This window comes from Chlorocebus sabaeus, chromosome 18 (assembly GCF_047675955.1).
Source record: "Chlorocebus sabaeus isolate Y175 chromosome 18, mChlSab1.0.hap1, whole genome shotgun sequence".
NCBI lineage: Eukaryota > Metazoa > Chordata > Mammalia > Primates > Cercopithecidae > Chlorocebus > Chlorocebus sabaeus.
The window spans coordinates 20,714,462-20,730,117 of record NC_132921.1 but is presented as its reverse complement, the minus strand read 5'-3'; the positions used below and the strand labels follow the sequence as shown (position 1 = coordinate 20,730,117).

The window sequence follows — 15,656 nt, the reverse complement described above, 5'->3', positions numbered from 1 at the left end:
ATTGTCTCTTCATTTAAGTAGGTCTTTGATTTTTTTCCCAGAAATGTTGTAATTTTCTTCATATAAATCTTACATGTATTTTGTTAAATTTATATCTAAGTATTTCATTTTTAAGGGGTGATAATTCTAAATTCCTGAGGTGCTAATGTAAATTGTAAAATGTATTTTTTTTTTTTAGATGCAGTCTCGCTCTGTCACATAGGCTGGAGTGCAGTGGCGTGATCTCGGCTCACTGCAACCTCTGACACCTGGGTTCAAGCAATTCTCCTGTCTCAGCTTCCTGAGTAGCTGGGACTATAGGCATGTGCCACCATGCCCAGCTAATTTTTGTATTTGTAGTAGAGATGGGGTTTCACCATATTGGTCAGGCTGGTCTCGAACTCCTGACATCAGGTGATCCACCTTCCTTGGCCTCCCAAAGTGCTGGGATTGCAGGTGTGAGCCACCACGCCCGGCCAGTAAGATGTATTGTGCTTTTACAGATTGTGTTTTTACTCATTCAACTTTTACTGCAAGGCACCACTATATATGAAAAGGAGTTTGGAAAGCTCTCTTGCTGCTCATGTTGTCATCATTGACATCATCTGACATTCAACTTTTCAAGTTTTTTCTAACACATTAATTCATATTTTAATAAAATAATTTGTATTTTAATAATTAGGGCAGTTACAGAAAATTAGAATTTCTAGTTTGAAGAAAGACTTCATCTCTTCCAATCACATCTCTGATTTGTAGCCTGAATACACTTGTAAGTGGTCATTCAGCATTTATTTAGGTATCTCCACATACAGGATATTCACCTTCCATGATCTGAGCACATCATTTAAAAAACAAAAACAAAACAAAACAAAAACACCTCTTATTGTTGAAAAAGTCTTTCTTGAAATAAATCAAAGCCTTGCTTCTTGTCGCATCCACTCCTTGACCCAAGTTGTATAACTTAATCTCTTTTTCTTGTAATAGCCCTTAGAATAAAGACAATTATCATGTATTCTAAAGTGGTTTTGTTCAAGGTGGCCATGTTCAGTTTCTTCAAACACATATGGATTCTTTCATACGAACATCACATATGGTGTTCTTCAAATACATCCCCTCACCATTCTGGACACTTTCCTCAGAAAAGTTTGTCTAGGTGTCTCTTAAGTTGTCATGCAAAAAACAAAAAATAAGAAAAAACACCTGATTATGCTTCTGTTATGCTAAGACCATTATCTCTGTGTCATCTTCATTTCACACGAGAACACTAAGACTACCTAGTAAGTGACCTATCCAAGGTGTTAAACTAGACTTTGAACTGGGATCTCTGTTTCACTAGTAGAGAAAAAGAACCCGCTGCAATTTAACTCTGGTCTGTATTTCTTGGTATGACATAGAAATCTGGCCAGACACCCCATTTCGCATTGAGGCAGTATAACCTGAGCTTCTACTGGTTTCCATGTAAGTGGAATAGTGGTAAAGGGCTGAGCCCAAAAGGCTTTCTGGGAATGTCAGTTGGTTAAGAACTTGGGACAAGAGAGTCTCACAGTTATCTGCTTGAGGGTTTGAGTCCCCTCACTATCCCCCCCCTCCTTCTTTCCTTCTTCCTTCTTTCCTCCCTCCTTTCTTTCTTTTCTTTCATCTCTCTCTCTCTCTCTCTCTTTCCTGGGCACTGGTACCTATTGTAATGTTAGTCATTTCTTCCATGAGACAGTTTATTTGTGACTCACCTCCCTTCTACGATGACCACATCAAGTAAGTGCTATTGCCATCGGCCACCAATAAGGAGACTGGAATTTGAAAAACCGCTCATATATAATTGAATATTCAGCATGGCCTGTTCAAACTTATTTTCAGCTACAAGTGACATAACAAGGAAGTCATTCTTTCTGGAGTATATGAACACAAAAAGGTTTAGAAAGAAATGATAAACTTTAGAATTTCTTGAATCACAAATTGCTTAAAGCAAAATAAATAATTCATTTTAAGAAATAACTAAATGCCACCTGGCATTTTCAAGATACTCAAAAAAGAAAACAATCTTTGTGTCATAACTCCTGAAAGAACTGAGTCACAATAATAGAGCCATCCTATAACGGCTGCAGTTCTGATAGACTTGTGACTCAGAATCTAGGAGACCTAGCTCAAGAGAAGGTTTTGCTTGACCTGGAAAGAGCCTGCTTTCTCAGGCGGCCAAGAAGGATAAGAGACACTCAGGCTGTAATTATACTGATTGTTCACATTGCCCAGCTAGACTGGAAGAAAATATCTGGGCCAATAAAAGCCTGGTTTTCTCTTTTACCTGTTCATTCATTCACTCATTTATTCAACCAATAATTTTTCGAACATCCACTTATCTATCTTTATCATTTATGAGTTGTATAGACAAGATACTTAAGGCCAGTCATGGTGGCTCACGCCTGTAATCCAGCACTTTGACACTTATTCAAGTTACTGTGCCTCAGTTTCCTTGTCTGGCAAACATGGATAAGATTTCTTCCTAGGGTAGTTGTAAGCTTTGTATAAGTAAATTGTATAAAGTCCTTCACACAGTGCCTAGCTCCTAGGAAGCATTCAACTATTAGCTCTTATGATTATTACTGTGTGCCAGGCAATAATCATATATTAGGTTGGTGCAAAAGAAATCACAGTTTTCATCATTACTTCCTATGGCAAAAACCATAATTACTTTTGCACCAACAACAGTAATAAGATATATTGGACTGTTTCCAATAGTCCAATATATCTTATTATTGTATCTCCCAGTACATATAAACATGGGAATGTAACCATTCTCTGCTCTTGTAATCACCTCTCAGTATATCAGAGTTTCATGGCTAGATCAGAGAAGTCATCTTGTACAAATCCTCTATTCTATAGATGAGAAAAACGAAGCCCAGTGATAGACGGTGACTTGCTCATGGTTACAGTGAGTAGGAGACCCAGGACTGGAAGTCATGTCTCCCAACTCCCAGCTCAGTGGTTCTCCAGTTCCCTTTACTTCCTCAATTACTGCATCTGTTGTGGCATTTGTTTACATCATACTTCATCCCTATATTACTAGGCATGAGGATAGGTCATTGAGGACAACCTGTTCTACTTCTGAGTGCCCTTGTCCCTTTCTCTATATTCTTGCTTTAGAGAATGAAACTAGGAACTGCACTTGTTAAAGACAATAAATAATAATAATGTTTCTCACACACACATTCCCCACACTTGTTTCAAATACATACTAATTTTATTAATAAAGTAGATTACAATCCTCATTATTAATTTTTAGTGAGCATTCAATATGGGTCAGGCACCGAGCCAAATACTTTCCATGCATTGTCTCTTTACGGAAGGGCAAGGAGCTTACTTTCTAGATCAGGGTCCATTGCCACAGGTGGAGAAATGTGGCTCTAAGAAGGTTGATTTAGTGGGAGAAGTTCTTTTATCTCGAACAGTTCAAATGTATTCAGTTGGTCCTGTCCCAAAGATGCAACCATCTGAGCCAGTATATTAAACAAAAGTAACACAGATTCCTTTTAATGGCTGAACAAAAGACTTGTAAATTGCTGAGATGATGATCAATTCCTTATAGTTATCTGGACCCACCTTGAAAATCACTGACAAAATATTACTCTCCAATAATGTCTTTCAATGCTAATTATCACTACAAAAGAGAAACTTCATAGCTAGCACACCCCAGTTTCAGAAATTCTTCTAAGCTTTAAACTATCCCAGAAGGCCGCCCATTTCTCCACAAGCCTTTAGCAACCAGGTTTAGGGGAAATGCTCTGTCTTTTAAGAAACTGGAAGGTTCTTCTCAGGGGTCCATTGTGCGGTGACCCATGAGAGGGAACTTCACTCATTGCAATCGCTTTCTTGAGATGACTGTCAGCAAGATTCCAGCAAATTCCAGCACACCACTTTAAAATTGTAACTTCTCAAATACTTTCTAAGTGAATTGAATGTTTTCAAATATTCTTGAATATATTGGAATATGATTCAGATCCGATGTGATGATTATATTTGTTTTCAGGTTGTTAACAGAGGAGGGGGAGACTCCTTCCTACTTAACCCAAAGGAAAAGCATAGAGTCTATAACATTAAAAGAGTATTTGGAAGCTTATTCTACAGAAGGTAGATATCATCCCTTGCTGTTGCAAATAACCTATTAAAGCTACTGTCATCCTACACAAATGTCTTCTTCAGGCTATAATAGGACGCCAATTCAATCTAGTAGCATAGTAAAAATTTATTCTATCAGTTACTTTATTTGAATCATGAATCAGCAAACTTTTTCTGTAAAGGGCCAAATGGTAAATATTTTAGGCCTTGGGGACCATATGGTCTTTGTTGCAACTATTTAACCCCGCCAATATAGTCCCAAACAACCACAAACAACTCATAAACAAATGAGTGTAGCTGTCCATGTTCCAATAAAACTTTTGATGGACACTGGAATTTGAATTTCATATAATTTCCATGGGTCATGAAATATTATTCTACTGTTGACTTCTCCCATTTAAAATATGCAAAAACCATTCTTAGCTCATGGGCCATATGAAAACACAGCCGGAGTTGGCCCATAGTCATATTTTGTCAACCCTTGGTCTAAATGATTGCAATAGAATAGTTGGCTGAATCACAGAATATTTTCACTAATTGATTTATTCTTAATTTTTAAGATATTTTAGAGTCCCAATAGGATGTTGATGCAGATAATTTTAAGCTTACATAATTTTGGCTGTTTATACTGTAAGTCACTGTAACAGTTAATTTTATGTGCCAACTTGGCTAGGCCACAGTACCCAGATATTTGGTCAAACACTAGTCTAGATATTCCTGAGAAGCTGTTTTTTAGATGAAGTTAACATTTGTATCAGTAGACTTTGAGTAAAGCAGATTACCTTCCAGTATATGGGTGGGTCTCATCCTATCACTTGAAGACCTTAACAGGAAAAAGACTGACTCCCCCCCAGAAAGAGAAAATTCCATCAGTAGACTGTCGTTGGACCCAAGCTACAACATCAAGTCTTCCCTGGATCTCCAGCCTACCAGCTTACCCTACAGATTGTGGATTTGTCAGCCTGTACAGTTGTATGAGAGAGTTCTTTATTTTTTATTTATTTTTTATTTTTTATTTTTTGAGACGGAGTCTTGCTCTGTCACCCAGGCTGGAGTGCAGTGGCCGGATCTCTGCTCACCGCAAGCTCCTCCTCCCGGGTTTACGCCATTCTCCTGCCTCAGCCTCCGGAGTAGCTGGGACTACAGGCGCCCGCCACCTCACCCGGCTAGTTTTTTGTACTTTTTAGTAGAGACGGGGTTTCACCGTGTTAGCCAGGATGGTCTCGATCTCCTGACCTCGTGATCCGCCCGTCTCGGCCTCCCAAAGTGCTGGGATTACAGGCTTGAGCCACCGCGCCCGGCCCGAGAGAGTTCTTTAAAATCAGTACTTTTCTGTCTCTCTCTGTCTCCATCTCTCTCTCTCTCTCTGCATTTCCCACCTCATCCCCTCACCACATACGCTATTGTTTGTTTCTCTGGAGAACCACAACTAACACATTCTACCTGTTGTGATCTTTAAGGACTACTTTTATTTGAAACAGGGTCCCACTCTGTCACCCAGGCTGGAGGGCAGTGGTGCAATCACCATGCCCATCTAAATTTTTTCATTTTTGTAGAGATAGGGTGTCACTATGTTGCCCAAGCTGGTCTTGAACCCCTGGCCTCAAGTGATTCTCCCACCTCAGCCTCCCAAAGTGCCAGAATTATGGGCCTGAGCTGCTGCATCCAGCCTTTAAGGACATTTTTTTTGGATGGCAGCATGATTATTCTCTTAATACAGAAATTTTTACTTCAATTATTGATTATATTGCTGCTCAAATCCCTTTATTGAAATTTGAAATCCAGGCCAAGAAATCTATTGAATTTCATATCTTCAATATTTTTGTAAGTTTAAAGCAATAGTGCAGCTTCGTTATACTCACAGGAAAACTCAAAACGGTTTTGAATCAGTATGACCAATGCAATTCTTTTAGCTCATTAGTAAGCAACTGACACTTCTTTGTTGGCAGTACATCCTAGTCTTCTACTGCATTTTGAAATCAACACATTCTTCAACATACCAGATTTAAATATGTTACAGCTGAAATCTGTCAACTTACTCAAGCTCACTAACGTTCAGCAAACTAAAGTAATAGGCTTTGTTGCTTCTTTTAGTCTAATTTTGCTTTTCTTAAAGTATGTTCTGTTGGCACTTAGCCTCCCTGTCCCATAAGCTGGTCCTTTAAAAATGAGTTTTACAGAAAAGGTTTGCAAGCACTGCATGCTATAGGCCACTCCTGAAGATTTGTAATTCACGTGGCATATTATAGATTAGGTAACAAAAGAACCTGTTTAAATTTATTGAATCTAATGTTTCCCAAATGTATTTGACCACATAATTTTTCTTTTCCCCCTGCCACCCCACAACATCTACTGGAACACATTTTGGAAAATGCTAGTCTCATAACTTTCTGTTATGGGTCATAAAAGGCTAGAAACAACATGGCCTTAAGGACATGTAATGAATAAGGAAAAGCACAAATTACATTATGAAAGCAAATAAACAGTCAAGATTCTCACAATCTCTGATAAAGAAGCAGAATCAGCTAAATAAACTATCCTTTGTTGTTATTCTCATTGTTTATATTTAGGTATAATGTCTCCTCTATAAATCATTACCGTGGCGGCTAAGAGAACAGCATCTTCCTTTGTAAAGCTAAGCAGTTTTATATTTAATTCCAAGTCTATAAAATGGGAATGTGACATTTCTCCCTCTGGCCTGTTTTAGAAATAATGATAAATGAATTGGGCTACCCGCGTGAGAAGGGAGTAAATCCACATCTTCCAAGAGGGAAATAAAGTCAGTTGCTGAGTTTAGGCCTTTGACTGCTCCTTCTGATCCACCTATCTTGGGTTGCTCTCAGCTGCAGAGATCAGGCTTGTGAGACAGGCCTGACGATGCTCCACACACCTTCACTGGGGTTTCTCTGAGCCCAGCCCTGGGCGGTGAAGGGGAGCCCTGGGCGATTAGTGAGGGAAGGCTCTCCCCTATGGTACCCCACCCTCTGCTCCTGCAGACTCCTTGATATGGTTTAGCTGTGTCCAAATCTCATCTTGAATTCCCACGTGTTGTGGGAGGGACCTGGTGGGAGGTAATTGAATCATGGGGGGCAGATCTTTCTTGTGCTGTTCTCATGAGAGTGAATAAGTCTCATAACATCTGGTGGTTTTATAAAGGGGAGTTTCACTGCACAAGCTCTCTTCTCTTGCCTGCTGCCACATGAGATGTGCCTTTCACCTTCTGCCATGATCGTGAGGCCTCCCCAGCCACGTGGAACTGTAAGTCCATTGAACCTCTTTCTTATGTAAATTGTCCAGTCTGGGGTATATCTTTATTAGCAGCATGAAAACGGACTAATACACCCCCTATTTATGGGAGTGGGAATGGGAGCACATGAGTGTTCCCAGGAGTAGGACAGTGGCCCCGGCAGCCCCAGCTGCTTAACTCCACATTTCCCAGTGAAAGCACAGGGCCAAGACCTGACCAATGGCTAAGGAAGCCCCAGCTGAGTGGTTTGCAGTCTTGCTGCTTAATCGAATCACTGGGGGACCTTTTAAGATACCGGATGCCTGAAGCCTCGCTCCCTGCAGTTCTCATTTAATTGTCCCGTGGTTGGTCCTGGGCCTCTGGAGTTGCTAACCGTTCCCAGGGGATGCCAATGTGCCGCCAGGGTTAGGAACTTCAGTTTCATAAAAAAGCACTTTGATGTGCTGAATGCATATTATTTCCTGTTGATGTCTTGATATCTTAATGATCTGAAAGAAGAAAGGCTACTAGGCTAGGCATGGTGACTCACGCCTGTAATCCCAGCACTTTGGGAGGCTGAAGTGGGAGGATCACTTGAGCCCAGGAGTTTGAGACTAGCCTGGGAAACATGGCAAAACCCCGTTTCTACAAAAAATACAAAAATTAGCCAGGCGTTGTGGCACGTGCTTGTAGTCCCAGCTACTCGGAAGGCTGCGGCGGGAGGACCCCTTGAGCCTGGAAGGTCGCGGCTGCAGTGAGCACCAGTGGCACTGCGGCACTCCAGCCTGGGCAACAGAGTAAGGTCTTGTCTCAAAGAACGAAGGCTACAGATTAAACAAGAAATGCTGTGTGGTGCATTTTATGTGGCTGAAATCACATCAGTGGAGCAGGAAGAGGGAAGAACTGCTAGTTTGCTCTGGGTTTTGTTTGTTAGGGAAAAGTCAGCTGAAAGCAGTCCTACAAGTACAGCCCATTTCTTCCTAAAATGTCTCCACTCTTGGGCCAGAGTGATCCAGAGTCTGCGGCTCTCAGACTGTAATTACTGATGAGGATTTTACGGATGCTGCCTCTTCCTGAATTCCTGCCTATCAGGAAATCCAACCTGTGGCCACCAGCTCACATGCCTGCTTAAAACTTTCAGGCTGGGCGCAGTGGCTCATGCCTGTAATCTCAGCACTTTGGGAGGTCAAGAAAGGTGGATCACTTGAGCCCAGGAGTTCAAGACCAGCCTGGGCAACATGGTGAAATCTCGCCTCTACAAAAAATTATCCGGGTGTGGTGTGTGCCTGTAGCCCCACTCCGAGGAGTCTGAGGTGGGAGGATCACTGAGCCCAGTGGTTGAGGCTGCAGTGAGCTGAGATCACCACTGCACCCCAGCCTGTGTGTCAGAGTAAGACCCTGGAAGAAGAAGAAGAAGGAGGAGAAGGAGGAGGAGGAGGAGGAGAAGGAAGAAGAAGGAAGAAGGAAGAAGAAGAAGAAGAAGAGGAAGAAGAGAAAGAAGAAGGAGGCTGGGCATGCTGGCTCATGCCTGTAATCCTAGAACTTTGGGAGGACAAGGTGGGTGGATCACCTGAGATCACGAGTTCGAGACCAACCTGGCCAACACAGTGAAAACCCGTTTCCACTAAAACTACCAAACTTTGTTCGGCATGGTGGTGCACACCTGTGATCCCAGCTACACAGGAGGCTGAGACAGGAGAATTGCTTGAACTTGGGAGGTGGAGGCTGCAGTGAGCCGAGATCACACCATTGCACTCCAGCCTAGGTGACAAGAGTGAAACTGTCTCAGAAAAAAAAACATTAGGAGCCTTGCTTAGCCATACTATTATTTTCTACTTCATTGGAATTTTAAATTGTTTTTCATTTGCTTTATTTTTTGTTTGTTTGGTTTTTTTTTTTTGAAACAGTCTCAAAAACCAGGCTGGAGTACAGTGGTGTGGTCTCGGCTCACTGCAACATCCACCTCTGAAGTTCAAGTGATTCTCGTGCCTCAGCCTCAAGAGTAGCTGGAACTATAGGCACACACCACCATGCGCCACTAATTTTCATTTTTCATCTACTTTATACTCTACTTCATTTTACTGAAATGGCTTTGAAAATCTAGATTCTAGTCCTAGCTTTGCCTTTTATTAGTTGTATCCTTACCTTTTCTAATTTATATCATGAGGATGTTAACATCTAGACTGCAAGTCACAGGACTGTTGTGGGGAAAAGTGATGTGAAAATAAATAAGTTCTAATATGCAATGTAAATGTAAGCACCTTCATTTCTTTAAGGGGGGAAAATCAGTTAAAATATGCTTTTGTCAATAGCATATGCCCTGAAGAAATCCAATGATTCTCTGGAGTTAATCCTCAGAGACTATTAACACGCACACAGTGTTCCCCCATTTGAGATCCAGATGGTATCCCTGACTCCAGAGCCTGTTGCTTAGTGATAGCTCATGGGACCACACCTAAAATTATAGCCTCCAAGACATTCAGACAGGGCAAGGCCAGTCTTTTTCTCAAGAGAATGAAGAGTTCAGTCCCAATGATACTTGGAATCTACTGTACAAGGAAACACAAACTCAAGGCCACAGACTGCAACATACTTGTTGAAAACAAACTAGGCTTCCAACCAATTCACACCACATGCTGAGAAGGAAAGGGAAGGCAGTTATATGAAGAGAGGGACCCTTGGTGTGATCCTGCCCCAGTTTTCATTCTAGAAAAACAAGGGCTGGGCACTGTGGCTCACACCTGTAATCCCAGCACTTTGGGAGGCTGAGGTGGGCAGATCACCTGAGGTCAGGGGTTTGAGACCAGCCTGGCCAACATGGCGAAACCCCGTCTCTACTGAAAATACAAAAATTAGCTGGGTGTGGTGGCACATGCCTGTAATCCCAGCTACTGGGGAGGCTGAGTCAGGAGAACCACTAGAACCCAGGAGGCAGAGGTTGCAGTGAACCAAGATTGTACCACTGCACTCCAGCCTGGGCAACAGAGTGAGACTCCAAAAAAGAAAAAGGAAAAGAGACTCAAAAAAGAAAAGGAAAAGAAAAACGATTGGGTGACTATCTTAGGTGACTGCTCTCAGGGACCACAATGTGATGGCACCTGAAAGCCACCAGCTGACAGACAGCCTGTCCTACTTCTCTAAGTTGCTCACTGTCCCTCTATTGACTTACTTATTTTTTGTCATTTTATTTGTTTGTAATTTGTATATATTTAGGGGTACAGGTGCAGGTTTCAAACATGCATGTGTTGCATAGTGGTAAGGTCTGGGCATTTAGTGGCCCCATCACCCAGAGTGAGTGCTGTATCGAGTAGGCAGTTTTTCCCTTCTCACCTTCCTACCTGTTGTAGTCTCCAATGTCTTATTCCACTCTATAGGTCCATATGTACCCTTTGTTTAGCTCCTACTTATGAGTGAGAACATGTGGTATTTAATTTTCTGTTTCTGAGTTATTTCACTTAGGATAATGGCTTCCACTTCCATCCATGTTGCTGCAAAAGACATGATTTCATTCTTTTTTCTGGATAAATGCTTTTCCATTTGGTTTATATACCACGTGTTCTTTATCCAGTCCTCCCCAATAGACATTTAGGTTGATGCCATGTCTTTGCTAATGTGAATAGTGCTGTGATAAACATACGCGTGCAGGTATCTGTTGGATATAATGATTTCTTTCCCTTTGGGCATATACCCAGTAGTGAGATTGCTGGGTCAAATGGTAGTTTTATTTTTAGTTACTTGAGAAAGCTCCATACTGTTTTTCCTAAAGGTTGCACTAATTTACATTCTTGTTTATTTCTGTTTACACCTCGCTGGCCTTCCATGGCTGCCTTGGCCTTTCTTGAACATGTGTCCTGCTTGGCATGCAGCCCGTGTACTGACGATGCTCCCCACCAGGTTTTCAGCATCCTCCTGAGTCCTGGGTCACAGGCACTCCCTCCACCAGCTCTGACCTGGGCCAGCCTCCAACCTCCTCCCCACCCAGGGAAGGGAAATTCAGATAATCTTGAGCTTTTAAAGAAGAGTTCATAGAAGGAAATACAACTGCAAATCCTCAACATTTTGGAAAAACCTCTACCACTATCTTCCTCTTACATCAGTCTGATTATATTGATTCACCTCCAAGAAAGATGGGAATTCAAGTAGTGCATCCTTTCATTGGAGGAGAGTCAGGAGCTGGATGTTTGTCTTGGCTCAAGGTTGGAAAAAGTTCCTTGTCCTCTCTGGGGGACAGAGTCCTTGTCAGTAAATAAGGAGATAAGATGGAGAGATCGTGGAGGTCCCTCCAAGCCCTGACCTTCTAATGCTTTTAAGGTTTCTATGATTCTATGTGCAGTTCTGCCCAACTTCTCTCATCATAAACGCCAAGGGTGAGTTAACTAAAGCATGGGTCATCCCCAGTAAATCTTTAAGAGAATACTTTAAAAAGTTTTTAGGCCAAATGATATTGTCGTGGTGTTTCTTTTAAAATTTCAAACAACAGCCAATTCCAGTGTAATATATATTGTTCCAGAAAATAGAAAAGGATGGAAAACTATCAAGTTCAATTTGTGAAACTATATATTCTTTGAAAATATCTGGTAAAGAGTCAAAATGATCAAATTGTACAAATAGAAACATTCATGCAAAGCTGTAAATTAAAATCAAGAGTACATTAAGAGACTTAGAATAAACAAATTCATAGAGACATAGAATAGTGGCTTCCAGGGCCTGAGTTGAGGAAAAACTGGGGAGAGGAAGCTTATTGTTTAATGTGTACAGAGCTTCTGTTTGGAATAATGAAAAGTTCTGGAAATGGATACTGGTGATGGTTATACAATATTTTGAAAATATTTAGTGCCACCGAATTGTGCAATAAAAATGGTTAAAATGATACATTTTATATTTTACCACAAAAATTACCAATAACTAGAGACAGGCAGAAAAAGCTAGACACACACATACACACACACACACACACACACACATAGTCGTGCCAGTGCCAATTTCCTGATTTGGATGTGCTGTAGTTACATCAGATGTGACCACTGGGGGAAACTGGGTGAAGAGAACTTGGGACCTCTTTATACTATCTTTGCAGCTTCCTGTGCATCCAAAATTCTTTCAAAATAAATTTAAAAGAGTGCATTAAAAGAATAAGCCAAGACAACCAAGAAATATTTACCTGGAAATACAAGAAGGACTGATAGTTGAAAATCTACCAATATTTCACACCTATAGCGGAAATAAGATAAAGCATATGATTTTCCTTCAGAGGTTTAAAATTCTTTCATTAATTCCATTAGACTTTCCTGTAACAGATTGTTTTCCTTAACATCATCAAAAAGATCCTTCTCAACAACAAAGAGCCTTAACATTCAAATACTGTAGGCATTTTTAATAAAATCAGGAGTAATACAGGATGTTCAATATTGTTACTTATTCTGGAAGTTTGGGCGCTCATCGCCAGTGATGACAACTGTGAAAATAGAGATGGAGGAAAAATGCATGAAAATGTGGGGACAGAGTGAGAGGCTACTTTTGAATGGACCATTATCTACTAAGGCTTCAGATTTATCTTTTAACTTTTCAGTCTTGTTTATCTCTTATAAAAGATGTAACACTACATAACTAATAGGACCAAATCACTTTATTACTTTTAATACTGCTTTTCTGTTTCTTAGCATTGAACAGTTTCCTTCCTATTCCTTCCTTATTTGGTCCTTCAAAAAAATTTATTTTTTTTGCTCCCGGTCACTATAATTGACACTTGTAATCCCGGCTACTTAGGTGAGTGAGTCAGGAGGATCACTCAGGCCCAGGAGTTCGAGGCTGCAGTGAGCTGTGTTTGCACCACTTCACTGCAGTCTAGATGACAGAGCAAGAGCCCATCTCTAAAAAATAAATAGGCTGGGTGTGGTGGCTCACACCCGTAATCCCAGCTCTTCGGGAGGCCAAGGTGGGAGGACTGCTTGAGCCCAGGACTTTGAGACCAGCCTGGGCAACATGGGAAAACCTTGTCTCTACAAAACATACACTAGGTGTGGTGGCATATGACTGTAGACCCAGCTACTCAGGAGGCTGAGGTGGGAGGATCCACTGAGCCCAAGAGGTGGAGGCTGCAGTGAGCCCTGGTTGTGCCACTGCACTCCGGCCTGGGCAACAGAGTGAGGCCTTGTCTCAAAAATAAATAAATAAATAAATGAAAATTGTTTGTATGGAAGACCAAAACATAAAACAGATAAAACTAGAGTTGCTCTGACTGAAACAGGGGTAGAGCACCCAAATCCTGGTCTATCGTGATCCTTCCCTCCCCCAGCCAGCTCTGCATGAAACAGGCCCCTAAGACAAACTCAGGGAACCACTGGATGGGGAGGCCCTGCTCTCGCATTCTGGGTAGTGCTAATATGTTATGGCTCTTGGAAGCATACCAGATGAGGCAATTCATGGAATTTGGTACAGAAGCCTATTTAAAGACAAAGACAAAGAACTAAGTCTGGTCTGTAGTGGACTACTTGCTTCAGGACCTGGTACCACTCTCATTTCTGCCTCTCATCTAAATGACCCTGAGTGAGGTCCCTCTCCTCTTTCAGCCTCTGTTTCTTATCTGTAATGTGAGAAGGTTCACTTACTTAACATTCATTCAGCAAAAATCATGTTATTGTATCCTTGTTACTTGGTCACTTCCGTCAGTGGATGCTGACGTCGGAATAGACCACCAAACTCCATTCAGCAGGTCACCACATTCAGTTATTGGGAGCACAGGTCGAGCCAACTCACATGGCAAATCTCAGCCTTGGCTACATGTAGAATCACTGGAAGGAAGTTTTAAGATAGCCAGATGCCCAGGCCCCACTCAGTCCAATTAAATCAGAACTTTATGCATGACATCCGGGGAAGTATTGTTTTTAGAAGTGTCCCTCATGATTCTAATGAGCAGCCAAGATGAAAAACCATTGTCTCAGCAGAATCATAGAGTATGTTTTGAGTGATTTCACTCAAAATGAGACAGTCTACAGGGCCCTACGATCTTCTCATCATCTTTATGACTAACTGGTAACATTTGCCCCTAATTGTTTTCAGATTAAACTTGTCTCTATTTTGATTTATGACACAGACGCCTAAGTTTTTCACAAAATGCCCACATGCCAATGCAGATTCAACGCTTGTTCTGGAGAAAAATTTAGACCCTGTCAAGAAATTCATCATCATTAGTGAGTTATATTTTTCTGATTCCTTTAATAGAGGCCGCACCATATGGGCAACGATTCCCAATTCTGACAAAGGCAACGCCTCCCATTTTTAAGTAATTAACTTTTTTCTCTCTAGAGGTTACATACACCATCCTTGAATGTAGTACATACATCATATGTGTGCCTTTGCCTAGTAACTCTATGGCACTGTTTTGCTACATTCAGCTGTCAGGATTTATTGGATCATGAGCTGGGACGATCCATTTCTATGGTGGGGAGGCTGGTTCTAGCCTGTTTGCAGTCTGTGGGTGTTAAAGAGGAAGGCAGTCCTCTCTCCGGTCCGTGCTTCTAAAATGACAAAGAAAAGAGGGAATAATGGTAGTGCTAAAAAGGGCCGCAGCCACGTGCAGCCTATTCGCTGCAGGAACTGTGCCCGATGCATGTCCAAGGACAAGGCCATTAAGAAATTCGTCATTCAAAACATAGTGGAGGCCACAGCAGTCAGGGACATTTCTGAAGCAAGTGTCTTCGACGCCTGTGTCCTTCCCAAGCTGTATGTAAAGCTACATTACTGTGTGAGTTGTGCAATTCACAGCAAAGTAGTCAGGAATCGATCTCGTGAAGCCCGCAAGGACCAAACACCCCCACCCCGATTTAGACCTGCGGGTGCTGCTCCACGATCCCCACCAAAGCCCATGTAAGGAGCTGAGTCCTTAAAGACTGAAGACAGACTATTCTCTGGAGAAAAATACAATGGAAATTGTACTTACAAAAAAAACAAAAAGAGGAAGGCAGTTTTTAGCGAAGTGCTGTAAATCTCTTAGACCTTTGAGGGCAATTTATAGTTTTTGGAGCAACCCCACCTCTAGCTTAGCTTTCTGCTCACCATCATCTCATTGTTCCAGTTTCACGTAGGCTGAGATTCAGAAAGCAATGTTGGAGATTAGAATAAGTTGCATACATCTCTAAAAAGTGGAGGATTGCGCACGGAGGATTTTTAGGGCAGCGAAGCTATTCTGGATGATGCTGTAACGGTGGATAAGTGTCATACCCATAGATTATCCAAACTGATACATTATCCAGCACCAAGAGTGAACCCTAATGGAAACAGTGGATTCTGGGTGATAATGATGTGTTAATGTGGGTTTGTCAATTGTAATAAATGTACCACT

The 15,656-nt window shown here is 41.5% G+C and overlaps 1 pseudogene; it reads left to right on the top strand.

The window, feature by feature from the left end:
- Positions 1-14,713: 14,713 nt before the first annotated feature.
- Positions 14,714-15,329, top strand: LOC103244192 (small ribosomal subunit protein eS26 pseudogene; annotated as a pseudogene).
- The last annotated feature ends 327 nt before the right edge of the window (positions 15,330-15,656 follow it).